This window comes from Pseudochaenichthys georgianus, chromosome 21, assembly GCF_902827115.2.
Source record: "Pseudochaenichthys georgianus chromosome 21, fPseGeo1.2, whole genome shotgun sequence".
NCBI lineage: Eukaryota > Metazoa > Chordata > Actinopteri > Perciformes > Channichthyidae > Pseudochaenichthys > Pseudochaenichthys georgianus.
In genome coordinates this window covers 7105725-7121118 of record NC_047523.1, presented here as the reverse complement: position 1 = coordinate 7121118, position 15394 = coordinate 7105725, and the positions used below count along the sequence as shown (strand labels likewise).

At 43.0% G+C, this 15394-nt stretch overlaps 1 protein-coding gene across 1 annotated transcript in view; it reads right to left on the bottom strand.

The window, feature by feature from the left end:
• The window catches only part of tns1b (tensin 1b), a 252364-nt gene that overhangs the window by 82592 nt on the left and 154378 nt on the right, over window positions 1-15394 (bottom strand).

Here is a 15394-nt window from a genome sequence, read left to right as displayed (position 1 = left end):
CGTAAACTGAAACATTGACTTTAATTAAATGTATTATGTCAACAGATTTCACATAACTGTAGTAGGTCAGTTGAAAGCAATATTATTAGGTTTAAATACAAAATATTAGGTTCAATTTAATAGTATTGCTTTCAACTAACTTAACATAATACACTTGAATAAAGTCAACATTTCAGTTGTGTCAGTGTAGTCTACAACTGTATTTAGCTTGCTTTTATTCTAGATGTAGGATCCCTGTCTCTGTTTGTCATCATTGTGTAGCGCAGAAATGCACTATATCTTGGACTACTTTGTTGCACATAGATTTGAGTAATGTCAAAAAGTGAGTGAACCTCAATACTTTATTCTCGTGTGACAAAAAACAGCCCTTAAACTGTAAAACGTCACCGTCAGATCCTTAGGTTTACTTATTTTTTGATGAAATATGTTCTTAAACCTAAACTGGAGACCACATTTTACTCTAGGAACATTTGGATAAAGGAAGCATTGAGCTCATGCAGGACACTAAAGTTAAATCCCACAGCTGTGAGTGAATCATCATCTGTAATTAGTCACACTCCAATTACAGCTCAGTTTCACAGGTCCTAAGCCTTTTTACTGGAGATGTAAATCTTTAAATAAATGGGTCAAAACCAAGAGGCAACCTCAAGGTTTGAAAAGTGAAGCCACTGTGAAAGTGCCTTGAACATGGATTTTTTTGTACAGCCTGCAGGGGGCAACTGCAAATGAAATTACTTCTCACTTAAAGGTGGGGTAGGTAAGTTTCAGAAACCGGCTCGAGATACACTTTTTGTTATATTCCATGGAATGCTCTTAACATCCGATAGCAATGAATATCTGAAGTGCTTTGACAAAAAATCCATAAAAAAATGTCATCTGTAGAAGCCGTAATACTGTAAAAAGTACAACCAATCCGGATTGGATGGCCTACCTTCCTGTCAGCCTCCCATCGGGGCACAAACTTATCTCGTGCCCTCATTGGTCATGTGCACATTCGTGTGTGTTGGAGGAGGGGCTCTGTGAGGAAGTGGCAGATTTTCTCCGGTTGTGTATTTTCAAATTCTAGAGATCTCGAGCCGGTTTCTCAAACTTACCTACCCCACCTTTAAGGGAATATTTAATTTTTTCAACCAAATAGTCTCAATGGCTAGTACAATAGGTAATATGTAATACAACATAATGTTCAGTGATAGAATAGAAGTCTATGAAAAAATGATCTTGCTGCCCTCTTGATTTATTACCCAAACGTAAACTAATGTGTTTGTGGTCTCAATAACTAGTTTCTGGTTTCTTCTTTTCTACAGCATGATATATATTTTCTAAATGTTGGTCCCATTTAAAGTAGAATAGACGACAAAGCAGGGTTTGCTTATGGAGCGGGGCTACCATGCGATCACCTGTTTTCGTCAACACTTTCAAATTTATATTCAAGGCAAGGCAAGTTTATTTATATAGCACTTTTCAACGCAAGGCAATTCAAAGTGCTTTACAAAAAAAATGAAAGACATTAAGCATTAAAAAAGAAAAGCTAATAAAATAAACATTAAGGAAAAATACATGGATAAAAGTTACAGTGCAGTCTAAAATATGAATAGTTCAATTAAACATTACAAGAAAAAGTACATGGATAAAAGTTACAGTGCAGTCTAAGATGTGAATAGTTCAATTAAAAGCAGCGGCAAAAAGAAAAGTCTTCAGCCTGGATTTAAAAGTAGTAAGAGTTGCAGCGGACCTGCAGGTTTCTGGGAGTTTGTTCCAGATATTTGGAGCATAATAACTGAACGCTGCTTTACCATGTTTAGTTCTGACTCTGGGGACAGAAAGCTGACCAGTCCCTGAAGACCTGAGAGATCTGGATGGTTCATAATTTAGCAGGAGGTCAGAAATGTATTTTGGGCCTAAACCATTCAGTGCTTTATAAACCAGCAGCAGTATTTAGAAATCTATTCTTTGACACACAGGAAGCCAGTGTAAAGACTTCAGAACAGGAGTGATGTGATCCACTTTCTTAGTGTTAGTGAGGACTCGATCAGCGGCGTTCTGAATCAGCTGCAGCTTTCTAATAGATAGATTCAGTATAATAAATTAAATGTAACATTTGAAATTGCCTAAAATGTCTTGTTCAGCATTTGGCTGTACTTATCTCCATCTTCTCTTGTTCCAACAACCAAGATGGCGACTGAAAAACTGCCAAAATTGGGGCCTCAGAACGATACCCAACAACCCAATTGGTGACATCATAGTGGCTTCATCCATATGGAGTCTTTGGTTACAACATTTGGTTTAAACATGTAAGGCATCAGGATGATGTGTGGGGGGTTGACTAAAATAAACCTTCATGGAATAATGTAAGAGCAACATTGTGATAATTGACGTGTAAATAGATAGCAACAGAGTTCAATTGGACAGAGGGATAAAGGATATAAGTAGTTTTTGGTACACAGAGAAAAAGAAATATAAAAATACCACGTATTCTTTGAAGTACAGAGCAGTAAAGAGTTATGCTGTTTAATGTTGTAAATCTGAATGTGGATCAAAGTCTCCTCTATGGTAGTGATCACTGGACGGTACCAACACAAAGAGCTTCACTATGACACCGACGATGCTGTGCTTCTGTAGAAACGTTCAGTGGAATATAAACAGTAAATGCAAAGGGTCAATTATAGTCTGCCTCTGCAGGGCCCAGAATACAGACTAAACGCCCAGAGCAAACCACCAACCAAAGAGAAAGAGGGATGGAGGGAGGAAGGGAGAGAACCATTATAACCAGTGATTTACCAATTTACATTGAAAACACCCAAAGATTCAAAGAAATGCTGATTAATTAACACGAGAAGTCCCGTTGAATACCTCAATTTCATATCACAACTATCTGCTCTCTCTACCAGTTAGCTGAGTTGTAGCACAACCGACAAATGGAAGACAGAGTTGTTTCTAGAAATGAAGGAAAAGGAAACCCCAGATTGAGGTTTTAGCCTCTAAATGCAGACTGTGGATTTGCTCGGAGGTCAACATTTTGAGCCGCAGGCATTTTAACACAAATAGAGACTATTGTGTGTGAACAGAAAACACACACAGACCAAAACACTTCTCACAATGATATATTCTAACATGTGCGTTTCCGTTTCGTGCAATTGCTGCCAGATGGCCGGAGCGTGTGTATGTGTGTGGATTTTCACTGGAGCATGCCACTCATTTAAAAAGCATTAGAAAGCCTGGGAAGCTGTGTATCAGCAACATAGCCCTCAGTGGAAGTGTTTGCAGTTTCTCCAAGCCCTCTTCAAACAAAACATTTGAAGAAAAACTGTAGCACAAAGGCCAGTAATGGTATCAAATACTTTTTTTTATCAATGTAATTCTTGCAAGCCATGCACATTACATCTGTGTCTCATCATGTTAAGGACAGGAATGGGTCTTTGCTTTAACACACCAAAATGATAAACATGTTCTTTGTCATAGTGATTCAAGATCAAGAGGTCAGTCCTCAGGGCCTGGAAGTATCTTAAACATGCATTCTTTTAAATGACCAAAAAGGGGTGAACAAGAAGTAGTCAAATTGTATGGAAGTCTATGAGGAACTATACTTTTCTATTGTTATATTACTTCAATAAGCGTTAACTAATCAATAGGTCTCAATCACTGGTTTGTATTCTTCTTAAATATAGCACGATGTTCTTTATCTAAATGATGGCCCAGATTACAGATCAATTGACGATAAAGCAGGGTTTATCATGTGGCAACCTTTCCATTAACGAGCCGCCACCACTATCATCTCATTGTTAAGCTCTCGGTTTTACATAAAGATACACTAAAGAAGAAGTGTTTAGCTGTTCATTTGTTTCCATTAAGAACAATTTTTAAGTATGTTTTTGTCAAGCCAAAATTAGCATCACAATTATCACAGTTAACATGAATTAGGAATGCACTTGGCTAGCTAGCTAGCTAGCTGCAGTACATGGCCACGCTTGGCCCAGCTCTACGCTCTCCTTCAAATAGGGTCAACATTGACAGCAGAAATGCAAAGTTAGAGGTTTTTAACAGCACAAACCAAAGGGTTAAGGTTGCTACTCAAAAAATGTAATGCAGTCTACGGTTCAGACTCCAAGTGAAAACTTGCTTCTGATCAATAGCTAAATGTCTTGTCAGTGCTTTGATAGGAAAAAGACAGCCAGTAAGTCCAACACATAATTGTTATCTAAAAACAAAATGCCAGGGAGAAATAGCCTATACTACACAGTGCAAGTAATATTAAAACAAGCTTGAGAAGCTTTTGTGACTAGCGGTAGCATGTTAGCCATTTGGATGCTAGCTACAGTAGCTCAGCAACTAGTCCTGCTGGTAGTCTTCACGCCACCACGTTTCTCGCACAACCACGTGAAGAAAAGCAAATTAATTTAATTGTTCCACAATACTTTGTGACGGAGCTGATGGCTGCATATCATGTCATGCAGTTTTTCATGACCATGCCACATTAGCATCAGTAGGAACATCAAGTTGATGTGACTGTTCCAATATGACCAGTCAAGACCCCATTGTTTGTCTGCATAAGGACAGGGAAAATGCTCTAAATACTATAAAGTTATTTAAATAGAATCATGTGAAATTGTCCACGTAAGCATCCTTTAGTGGTAGTATTGAAAAAAGACAATGTGGTAATGCTAAAGAGACAGTCAATGTGTCACATTCTCCAAATCAAAAACACCCGTGTTGTCCTCAAACCTAATTAGACAAGATTCAAGAGGAGAGACGAAGAAGAACATCACTGTTGTGTAGCCAAGAGCTCTGCAGCAGCTGCACAAAGAGTGAAACAGACTACCCCACAATCCAGTGCACTAAATATGTCAGGGTACACATATTTCTCCAACAAAGGATATCGATTGGACAGTATCTCAGAAAAGGGGGGGAAAGAAAAACCTTATCCATCGCGGATACTCAGGTTTTCTAACTCTTTGGCCCATCTCCAGCTCAGAGACATCCCATCACCTTGAGCCGAGTCAGCTGAGCATCTTATTGCATTTGTTCTCATGAGAGCAGCTAAATACAGGCTGTTGATCTCCCACGTGGTACCAAATAGTAACAGACGTACAAATAGAATAGGAAAACTAAATCAGTGTTTCCTGCTTGATAATGATAACAAATATATTTCATAGGTGCTTACAGCTGCATTCTGTCACGATTCACTGATGCTTTACTTTGTTAGATGTGTTTCTGTACATGTAGGTGTTGCCATTTGTATCAGTCACAATGAACTCACCAAAGTAATGGCTGAGATGTTGAGACATGGTGCACTGGCACAATAAATGAATCAGACAGTTTACAAACAAGCTAACAGTTAAGCCAGATTCAACTGCTCTTCAAATGTTCTCCCTTCTTGTGATCTAGGAGGGAACGATTAAAGGTAGGGTCGGTGAGAATGGAGAAACCAGCTTGAGTGCGCTAGAATCTGAAAGTAGACAACTGAAACAAATATGCCCCTTCCTTCAGACTTCCTCACAGAGCCCCTCCTCCAACACACACGAACGCGCACATGACCAATGAGGGCACGAGATAAGTTTGTGCCCCGATGGAAGGCTGACAGGCAGGTAGGCCATCCAGTTACTTTAGCCGGGCCGGCTCAGATGATTGGTCGTGCTTTTTACAGCGCTACGGCTTCCACAGATGAAATATTTGTATATATTCATTGTCAAAGCATTTAATTTATTCATTGTTATCGGGATGTTAAGAGCATTCCATGTTTCTGAAATGAATTACCTACCCCACCTTTAAGAGTATTACAAGCAAAAAATAAAAATGAGTAGTTCAGGAATGAGTCCTTAAACCAGGCAATTAGTAATAATTGTAACCCTTGTGGCTCCCTATGTGTCTTAAAACAGCGGTTGCTCAATGTGGCTAAATGAGACTATTAAATGCCATCATGCTGAACATTAGCGCCCTTTAGCTTAGCGGTGGTGATGGAAACTCATGCGGCCATGATGTAGGTTGTTTATAGCCTTTAATAGGAGCCTCTAGTTCTTTCAAAACAATGTACGCTTTAAAAACAAAGAAACTGTTTAAATATGTAGAGATTATCCTGCTGAAAAATATGTGTTAACGTGTTTGTCACAGACCTTATTTTCTGAAAGAGAAAAGGGAGTCCTTGCATAGCGAACTTCCAGGTGGGAATACAAACATACACTGCACCACTCTATAGGGAAACGGAGTATATTAGAAATGGTGCTAATAAACTTTCAGTGCATAATAAAACAGTATGTGCACAGCTATGGCAAGAGCAGTGAGACAACATGTAAGCAGGAAGTGGGTCTCTGTTTACACCAGAGAGTTTATTTAAAACATGTCTTATCAATCATTTTTCCTCCCCTATATCACACACAGAGTGATAACAAAAACATGACCCAAGTGGTAAACCAATTGGAATGTCCCTTTATTGCCCTTTAAGACCGCACACGAGCCGTCCATTCAAGGATATACAACACAGCTTATTCACAGACGAGCTATAATTACTGAGTTTACGCAGCTTTGTTACTCATGTTCGTGTGTCCTTAGCAAACTGTGACGTGAAAACACACAGGTGGAGGGACACCACGCACACAGCCACGTGTATGTCTTCTGTAAGCACAGCACATCAGAGTGTGTGTTTTTACCCGCAGCCCGTTATCTCTGCCCAGCACCATGTGCTTTCTTTCACATGAGCACAGAGGCTCCTTTGACCAATTTACCAAATGATAGCCCTCCCCTTAAGGAAAGCAGAGGTAGCTAGCATTGGGAGTTTCCCCCTTTGAGCGGCGTGGATAAACGTAGCGCGTGTGTGTGTTTGTGTGTTTGTAGAACATCGGTTTACAGTTCTGTTGTATATGGGTGTTGAGAGATGTATCCATAGATCTCTTAATGTTGCTCTCAAAGTGCACCAGATTGATGCATTTCATTTCAATATTAAACATTTTTTTCCCATGTGTAAGTGTTCCGGCCACTCCACTGGGCCGGGCCGTTTTGATAGGCTACCTATGTTCTATCTATCGGATAGTTTCACTTTCACACATCAGGCCCGTAGCAGCTGTCACTGCGCAGTGAACGATCAGGAGTGAGTGACTGAGAGACCTAGCTGGCAGTTGCTTACAGATGGATAAACAAGCTCCAAAGCGTAAAGGCGTTTTTCTATAGTTTGTGTATACAGTATACAGTATTGTAGCGAGCCCTGGGTTCAGAGGGAGGGGCTTGCATAGGGGGTGGTGGCAGGGAAACGGGGTTCAGGGGGAGTAGCTGCTGTACCCGTAGGAGAGAAAAGGGGGAAGTGACGTCTGGGTACCGAGAACCGGTTCTGGAACTATTTTGCTCTAGGCAACTCAAGGGCTCAGGTAATGTGATTACTATATGAATAATGGTCCAAAATAACATTAAATGCATAGGGTTTTTTGTTAAGTAACATACTTTCGTCGCCAGCCGGCCGATACATGCCGCGCATTAAATGGGCCTGTCTGTCAATTAATCCCCGAGCCACTTTTTCCTCCCAGTCCGCCCCTGGTCGTGGGTACACTGTATGTGCGTGTGGGGAGTGTTGCAGTAGAACATTCAACCGTAGCGCCCGGGACATAACATTTTTGAGCACCCTCTACGAAATACGTCAAGCTACCCCACAGCACCCCCAAAAGAAAATATCTGGCGCCGCCACTGGCGCCGCCACTGGCGCCGCCACTGGCGGCACCCTCCGCTGCTCCTTTGTAGTCTGTCATTGTTCTTAGTCCTGCCCACATGTTCCGGGTGTTACAGGCTTTGAAGTCAGATTCCACCTTGTCTCTGTATTGTCTCTTTGCACTGCTGATAGCTCTCCGGAGTTCATACTTAGATGTCCTGTAATCGTCCATATCTCCAGCTCTGTGCACGATAGTGCGCGCTTTCAGCTTGCCACGCACCTCGCCGTTTATCCAGGGCTTTGGATTCGGGAATGTCCGTACAGAAATCTCCGGTACCACGTCATCGATGCATTTCCCAATGTAGCAGATGACCGTTTCCGTTCCACATTCCAATCCGTAGATGCAAAGCAATCCTGCAGATTTGATTCTGAGTCACTCCATCATTGTACTGTCTTTGTTACCGGTCTATCCCGTTTAAGTTTCTGCCTGTAAGCAGGCAGCAGCAGCTGTGAGATGTGGTCTGATTTGCCGAAGGGAGGACGAGGGAGAGCCTTATATCCATGTCGGAAAGGGGAATACACATGGTCCAGTATGTTTCCCCCGCGCGTCGGGCAGCTGATGTGTTGAAAGTATTTCGGCAGAACTTTCTTCATGTTGGCGGGATTAAAGTCCCCGGCAACAACGAACGCCGCCTCTGGCCGCGAAGTCTCGGTCTTGTCGATAATCCCAAACAGCTGATCGAGTGCCGTGTTGTTGTCGGCGAGCGGCGGAATATACACTGAGAACAAGGTCAATTGTTTCCCTCCATTATGTTTTTTATTTCTTTATTTGTTTGTTGCATCTTTTTTTATAATAAATGTAAATATATGTTAATTGAAGATGTGAACACAGTTTTAATATCTATTTTTAAGGTTTTTCTTCTTTTTAAAGGGCCAATGTGTAGCGTTTTGAGAATCTATTGGAAATATATTGGCAAATATAATTTACTTTTTACAGTTTATTAAGCATGTAATAACCTGAAACTAAGAAGTGTTGTGTGTTCATGAGTAGCTGAGAATGAGCCCTTCATATCTACACAGGAAGCAGTTTGTCCTGAAAAAGTCTGCCGTGCTGCACCACCAGATTTAAGAGTGGCATCAAATAGAATGTTACATGCGTGTCTGCACACAATGTTATATTTTCACAGCTAACTCTAATTAAACATCATACAATAATTAATTAACTTTTAGAGTTGTCCACCTGCATTTAAAGCTGTGCATGTTTCAGTTGGAATCTGTAGGTAGGCAATTGCACATGGTTGTTGGGTTGGGGCCCAAAGTCATATCTTGCCCTTCTTGCTCCGCCCCTGGCAGAGTCTGTGTAGTGTCACTCAAAACACATGGACAGTTCTGCTGTTGTTGTCAGAGTATATCCGTGTGTGTGTGTGTGTGTGTGTGTGTGTGTGTGTGTGTGTGTGTGTGTGTGTGTGTGTGTGTGTGTGTGTGTGTGTGTCAAGGGTGTGTGCCGACGGATGCCACTCATCCTCTCCACCCTTAATCCGGTACCACCCTGTACATTTTTTAGGACAATACTTTGGAAACACACCAACTCTACTCCTATGTTTACACTGCGTCTCTAAATATCTCCCACACTGAGATCTAGCCTTCTTAGACGTGCCTCGATGTGCTCTTGTTTTCACTAAACTGCCAAAATGATGATACTGTATTTTTGTTTTGATGAGATATTATGCAGCATTCCTCGGAGCAGAAAAGTAGCTAAATCACTGTCAAAGGGACTCATTTGCAGAGAACGAAAACCCCCACAAGTCTGCTTTTTTTCCCTTTTTTTTCTGAAGCTAGATGACTCATTTATGCCTCAATGAAAATTCCAAAAATAATAATGCAAAGTAATAAAAATCTCCAATAAGTAGTGAATATTTGGTGTTTGAGGTGTCACTGTTGTCTCAGATTCAAATAGCAAATAAGCTGTAACAAAAAAGTAAATTGCCTTTAAGCTGCCACCTCTAGTGTTTATGTGTTGGTATGTGTCCAACACTATCCATCACGGTGTGGGGTGACACAGGGCTGTTATGTAAAACAGTGCCTTCTATTGGTGCTAACACAAACTGCAGGCCTACACGGGGGGGGGGGGGGGGTGTGTTTCCAGGGTTCAGGTTGGAGTGTGTATGCTTATTCCCCTTCCCACCCCTCTCTGAGATAGGGGGCTTCCAACATACCAGAGATCCCTAAGGACCAGCGGAGAGGAGAGGACGGCCTCGCTGTGGGAAAAACCTCGGAGCCACCTGCGACCCTAAACCACCTCTGCCTTCTCCGAGCACCCCCTCCCCCCCCCCCACACACACACACACACACACACCCCCGTCCCTGCTCTAACTGATATGGACCTGACCACTCTCTGTTATGTAACCCAAGGACTTCTGCAACATGTGAGAGAGAGGAGGGACCCTCTGAAGGCACCCGCTAAGTATTTATAGTGTGTGTGTGTGTGTGTGTGTGTGTGTGTGTGTGTGTGTGTGTGTGTGTGTGTGTGTGTGTGTGTGTGTGTGTGTATAAAGGGTTCACACATACAATTCACACTACGCTCTTAATATGTCAACACTGCATACTGTATGTCCCGATATGGAAATAACAGAGGCACATAATCAAAATTCCCTTTAGATAAAAAAAAAAATTGCACAAGCCTTATCTTATCTGTTCTTTATCACTACAATGTATTTGTTCTGTTTTGTATTCCGGATTCCTTGTCCTAGCTCACTGAACTGTTCCTATGTACGCAGAAACAAAAACAGAATTATGGACATTCCCAGGGTCGCTACAGGGAAATGTTGTTGTCATGGGTAAAAGAGACCAACACTGACTGTTTGGAGGACATATGTGTACAGCAAACCACTTTGACCTGTCACCCTATCCAGGAGGTGTTTGCTGTGCCAACATCGTGCTATTCTCCCTTTGCAAATGAGAGCAGCCACCAAGGGTCCTGCTCAGTACAACACAGGTCTTAAAGAGACCCTATTATAATTGTTGGGGTTTCCCTTTTCCTGTCGTGTGTTATGGTTTGGTTTCTGTGAATGGTCTGCAAAGGCTTACATCCCTGTGTTCCCTCCAGAGGGAGTTCCTCTCCCGCACACTCCCCCTCCCTGCCTGAAACGCTACAATTAGACTCTTTTGTTAAAGGTCCCATGTCATGGCCATTTCCACTGATCATAATTCCATTGTCGAGGTCTACTAGAATAGATTTACATTGTTCAATGTTCCAAACTCACATTGGTTTCTCAAACAGCATCTAGTATGTATTCACTGAATTTCACTCTCTGTCCTAAACGCCTTGCTGGAGCTCCTGCCCCCCCCCTCCCTGTGAGCCCAGCGTGCTCTGATTGGTCAGCTCGCCCACTGGCTCGCTGCTTCGAGGAGCTAACAGTGTGAGCTGGCTTACTGGTGTGGTTTCCTGCTTGCTGCGAGACAGCGAGCCTTTCGCGAATGGACTTGGGAAGGGGGGGGGGGGTGCTGAGGGGGCTGCAGCGCACCTACAGTGTACTGTAAGCGCGCCACAGTTTCGCCGCGCTGGGAGGCTCCGCTAGCACCCCCCAGCACGTCACATTGTTGCCGCTAAAGGAGTGTGTGTGTGTGTGTGTGTGTGTGTGTGTGTGTGTGTGTGTGTGTGTGTGTGTGTGTGTGTGTGTGTGTGTGTGTGTGTGTGTGTGTGTGTGTGTGTGTGTGAGGAGCTCCACGGATTGGACCATTTGGACCAATGGGTCCATTTGGGTATGGGCACGTCACCATACCCAGGAAGTAAACAATGGAAAAAGAGAAATCTCCAACGAGGCGTTCTGGGGCAGCACAGACAGGTCTTCTCTGTGTTGGAGCTTTACTCGCTACAGGGTGTACTTTGAGGGTGTGTGACTCTGCAGACCGCTCACATGCAGAACAACCTTCATAGCACACAAGGGGACGGGTGATAACCAGAAAGACATGACATGGGACCTTTAACTTCGGTAAAATAGTGACATCACTATGTAGCACTCTCGCTTCCATTGGCCACCTCGAGCACGATGTACATAACAGCCTAAGAGGCGGGACATCGCTAAGCGGTTGACCAATCACAACAGAGCCGACCAGCTAACCAATTAGAGCAGCTCTGGTTTCAGACAGAGGGTGAAAAGAGGTGCTGCAGCACATGAAAGCATGGAGACATGTCCCATGAGAGACACTAACTACTAATACGAAGCTGAACATGAGCAGAATAGCCCCTTTAGTACAGACTTGAAAGATCAAACAATGCTGTTGTTTTTCTGCTGAGGATATTTTCTTTTCGTTGGGCGAATGAGCAAGGTGACATTTAAGCTTTGAAGCACACATAACCTTACTGTGAACAGTCTTATTCCAAGCAATACATGGTGCTGTTTATCAGAAGAAAGATCTAAACTGCAAGTGTTCATGGGTAAAAAAAGAAGGATGTTGGAGTCTGACAACCAGCAGTTAAAGTTAGGAAAGCCTGACACAACAAAGCAGTCTGGATGCAACCACAGTCTGAACTAAACGGTACTTTCTTACACTGGAAGGAACATTGGTGAGGGGAGATTACAGCGCAGCGTGCAGAGCAGTGCACTATGATACTAGGCCAGAGGGACTGGGCTTGTTTTAACTCTGCAACACTTCACCGCGTGGGACGGCTTCATACACACGCACTTTACAAGCCACTGTGTGTTTGTAATTAGCAATGTAAACCAATGTCAATTACAAGTGTGTGCAGGTGTTTGAGACTAAAGAAGAGTGCACACACTACATGTTACAGAATTAACTAAAAGGGCAATCTCCACCAAGGCCTTCCCGATAAGTGATTCTGATTCGTTCAAAATGCCAACGCCATATCCTGCATCCAAATATAATGAAATCAGCCCATTGGTATTTTTCTGTAATCCTGCCAACAAACAGAAATACCGACCGACAAATAGAAAAAACTAAACGTAAACTAAACAATTATGAAGGATGTTAAATGTAAAAGAAAAGGTGAGATATGATACTCTTGTAGGGATGCAGTTGTTATCCTATATCAAATAGTCACTAACAAAACGCCTACTTTTAGGTCAGGTGTGTCTAATTAATAAAAGGGAGGTTTTGAAAATTACGTTTTAAAAAAAAAGCTTCGAAGTGACTTCCTCTCGACATCCCAGAGAATATCCGTTTAAAAAGAATCGCTTTGCCCCAGTTTGATCATTCTCTCTTCCTCCATCTTAGCTGCAGTGGTTTCCTGCAGGATAAACATGTCCATGACATCTATACTTATGTAATATATACACCCTTGACTATGGCTGGGTCATCACGTAGCACACATAAGCCTGAGGCCTGCCTCCTCGTTCAATATTAAACAGTTCTTGTACGGCCTAGTGTGTCCACTCCCAGGGAATAGTAGTATAATATGTAGTAGCAGGATGCCTGCTCGGCGCTTGTATGCACAGCGTAACACAGGGAACATCAGGGAATATGTGTGGTTCTAAACACAGCGCTAATTGGACCACATCTAGACCATCTCTGCCCTCAGTAAGTCATTACTCAGCAATGTCCTGGCCCCGTTCCTCCCCTACATAAGACCCAAAGTAGCTGCATGACGTAAGTGTCAGTGGTTTAGGGTTTTCTGAGCGCATATCTTTGCTTGTGGGCTCATGCATTCTTTATGTGTGTTTCTGGGGGGTTCAGATGTGCAGTCTACCTCACCAGAATACCTAATATCTCTCCCTCACCCTCCATCCAGACATCCAGGTTTCTGTGTCTGCGCAACATGAACACCTATTCTTGGCAGAGCTGTATGAAGGTAGATATGGTGCACAATGCGAGAGCGTGCGAAACCTGATGTGAAGACTTGCAGAAAAGAAATCTGAGCGTGTGTGCATCCTTTTACACTTGTGTAAAATACCCACGTATCTGTGAACCAAATGAGCTGTTTCTTTAATTCACTCCTTAATTAGTTGGGTTCCTGTGTTTGATTCAGGATTAAAGGCTGCTAATTTCAAAATGACACATTTTGCTTGTACGTGCTGGTGCATGTAAGGCTTACACACTTCAATGTAGTCTAATTTCTGTCAGTTACCAAAAGTGTGGCTCCACTGACAATTGATCAGTTTCCTGTACCACTGGATCCACGCAAGGCCGATTGCCCCGCATCTTGGAACACACGTTGATGCCTACCAAGGGTGTGAGATATCATCTGACATCCCACAACACCTGCTAAATGGTCCTTGGGGTAAGTGTAATCAACATTGTTTGATTTTCCTAAAGCCATGACGATGTTTGGGTCAGTTGTTTAGTCTGAGAGTGAGTGAGAGTGCAACAGGGGACAGCAGGGAAGTGACCACACACACACACACACACACACACACACACACACACACACACACACACACACACACACACACACACACACACACACACACACACACACACACACACACACACACACACACACACACACACACACACACACACACACTCTGACTTGCATGTTGTACTTGTTCGTGCACTGCAGTTGCGTATGTCTGCAACTGGAATAATCTTCCAATCAGTACGCTTGATCTGAAATCAGTTGTCAAAGGGTTGAGAACTCTGATGTCAATATAAAAACAGAATGGGGCAGAACATTTCTTATTGCGGGATTAAGAAAGTCTTATGATCTGTACGAAGTTGAACTGCCTGTCTGTCTTTTGTTTGCTTGTCATTTAAAACAAATAGGCCATGTATTCTCGTAGCAACACGACGACACCTTTTGCTCCAAAATCCAAAATTTACAAAATAATCTAACCTTAATTGGATTAGATTCAACTTTATTGTCATTACTACGACAACATGCAGTTTGCATCCAACCAGGGACTGCAGAGAGTAGATAAAGCGCATGAGGTCACAGTATATTTCATGTTTTGATTCTTTAATTGAACTTAGTGGTCCAATGAAAAGCAGCCAAATCCAGAGGCAGCACGTGTTATACTTGTGCTAAAAAACAGCTGCATGAAAACATTTCAATATCATCCAGTACGGAACAATATGACCAACTAATAGAGCTGTGTATTTCTTGTAGCTGGGCCCATCTGGGTGGAATGTCTGGATTCTCCAAATCAAAAGCTCTCTTTTTTAGTTTTTAGTTAATGGTTGATGCTGCGATCAGTCTGCACCTGAGTGAGGCGGTAAATCATGTTGCTCTCAGGCCGCAAGCGAAGGAATTTACCAAACAAGGTGCTGCGGAAGGCTGACCCCCCCTCCGGCTGGAGAGCTGCTGCAGGGAGAGCTCGCAGGCGCGCACAACCACGCGCGCACAACCACGCGCGCACAACCACGCTCGCACAACCACGCATAAACCTGCAGCATCTCCCTGTGAAACAGAACCACGACCACAGGGCTAACACATACTGTACGCCAAGCAGACATCACTTAGTCATGTCATTGTCACTGTTATTGAGATTGAACACAGCACAACAGCTCGACAGCCCACCCTGCTATGTCATTTCATATGTTCCAATGTGTTTAAGGCTATCTGCATGACCCACTGAAAGCCTCGACAAGCAGGTGTCTTTCGCCTCCTCTCTCTGCGGGGGTAAAGGTACACCAACACATGTTTTAAAGCTCAGCCCATCAGCATTTATGAGAGCAATCATCACCGTTAATGCATCCACGGAGGCCTCTGGGGAGACTGCCGTTGGCAAGCCGAGATAAAAGACATGCAATGGAGGCAGATGCCCTGCGGCTTCTCTTTCCCGCGGCCTTTTAAAGCTGTTAAAACAG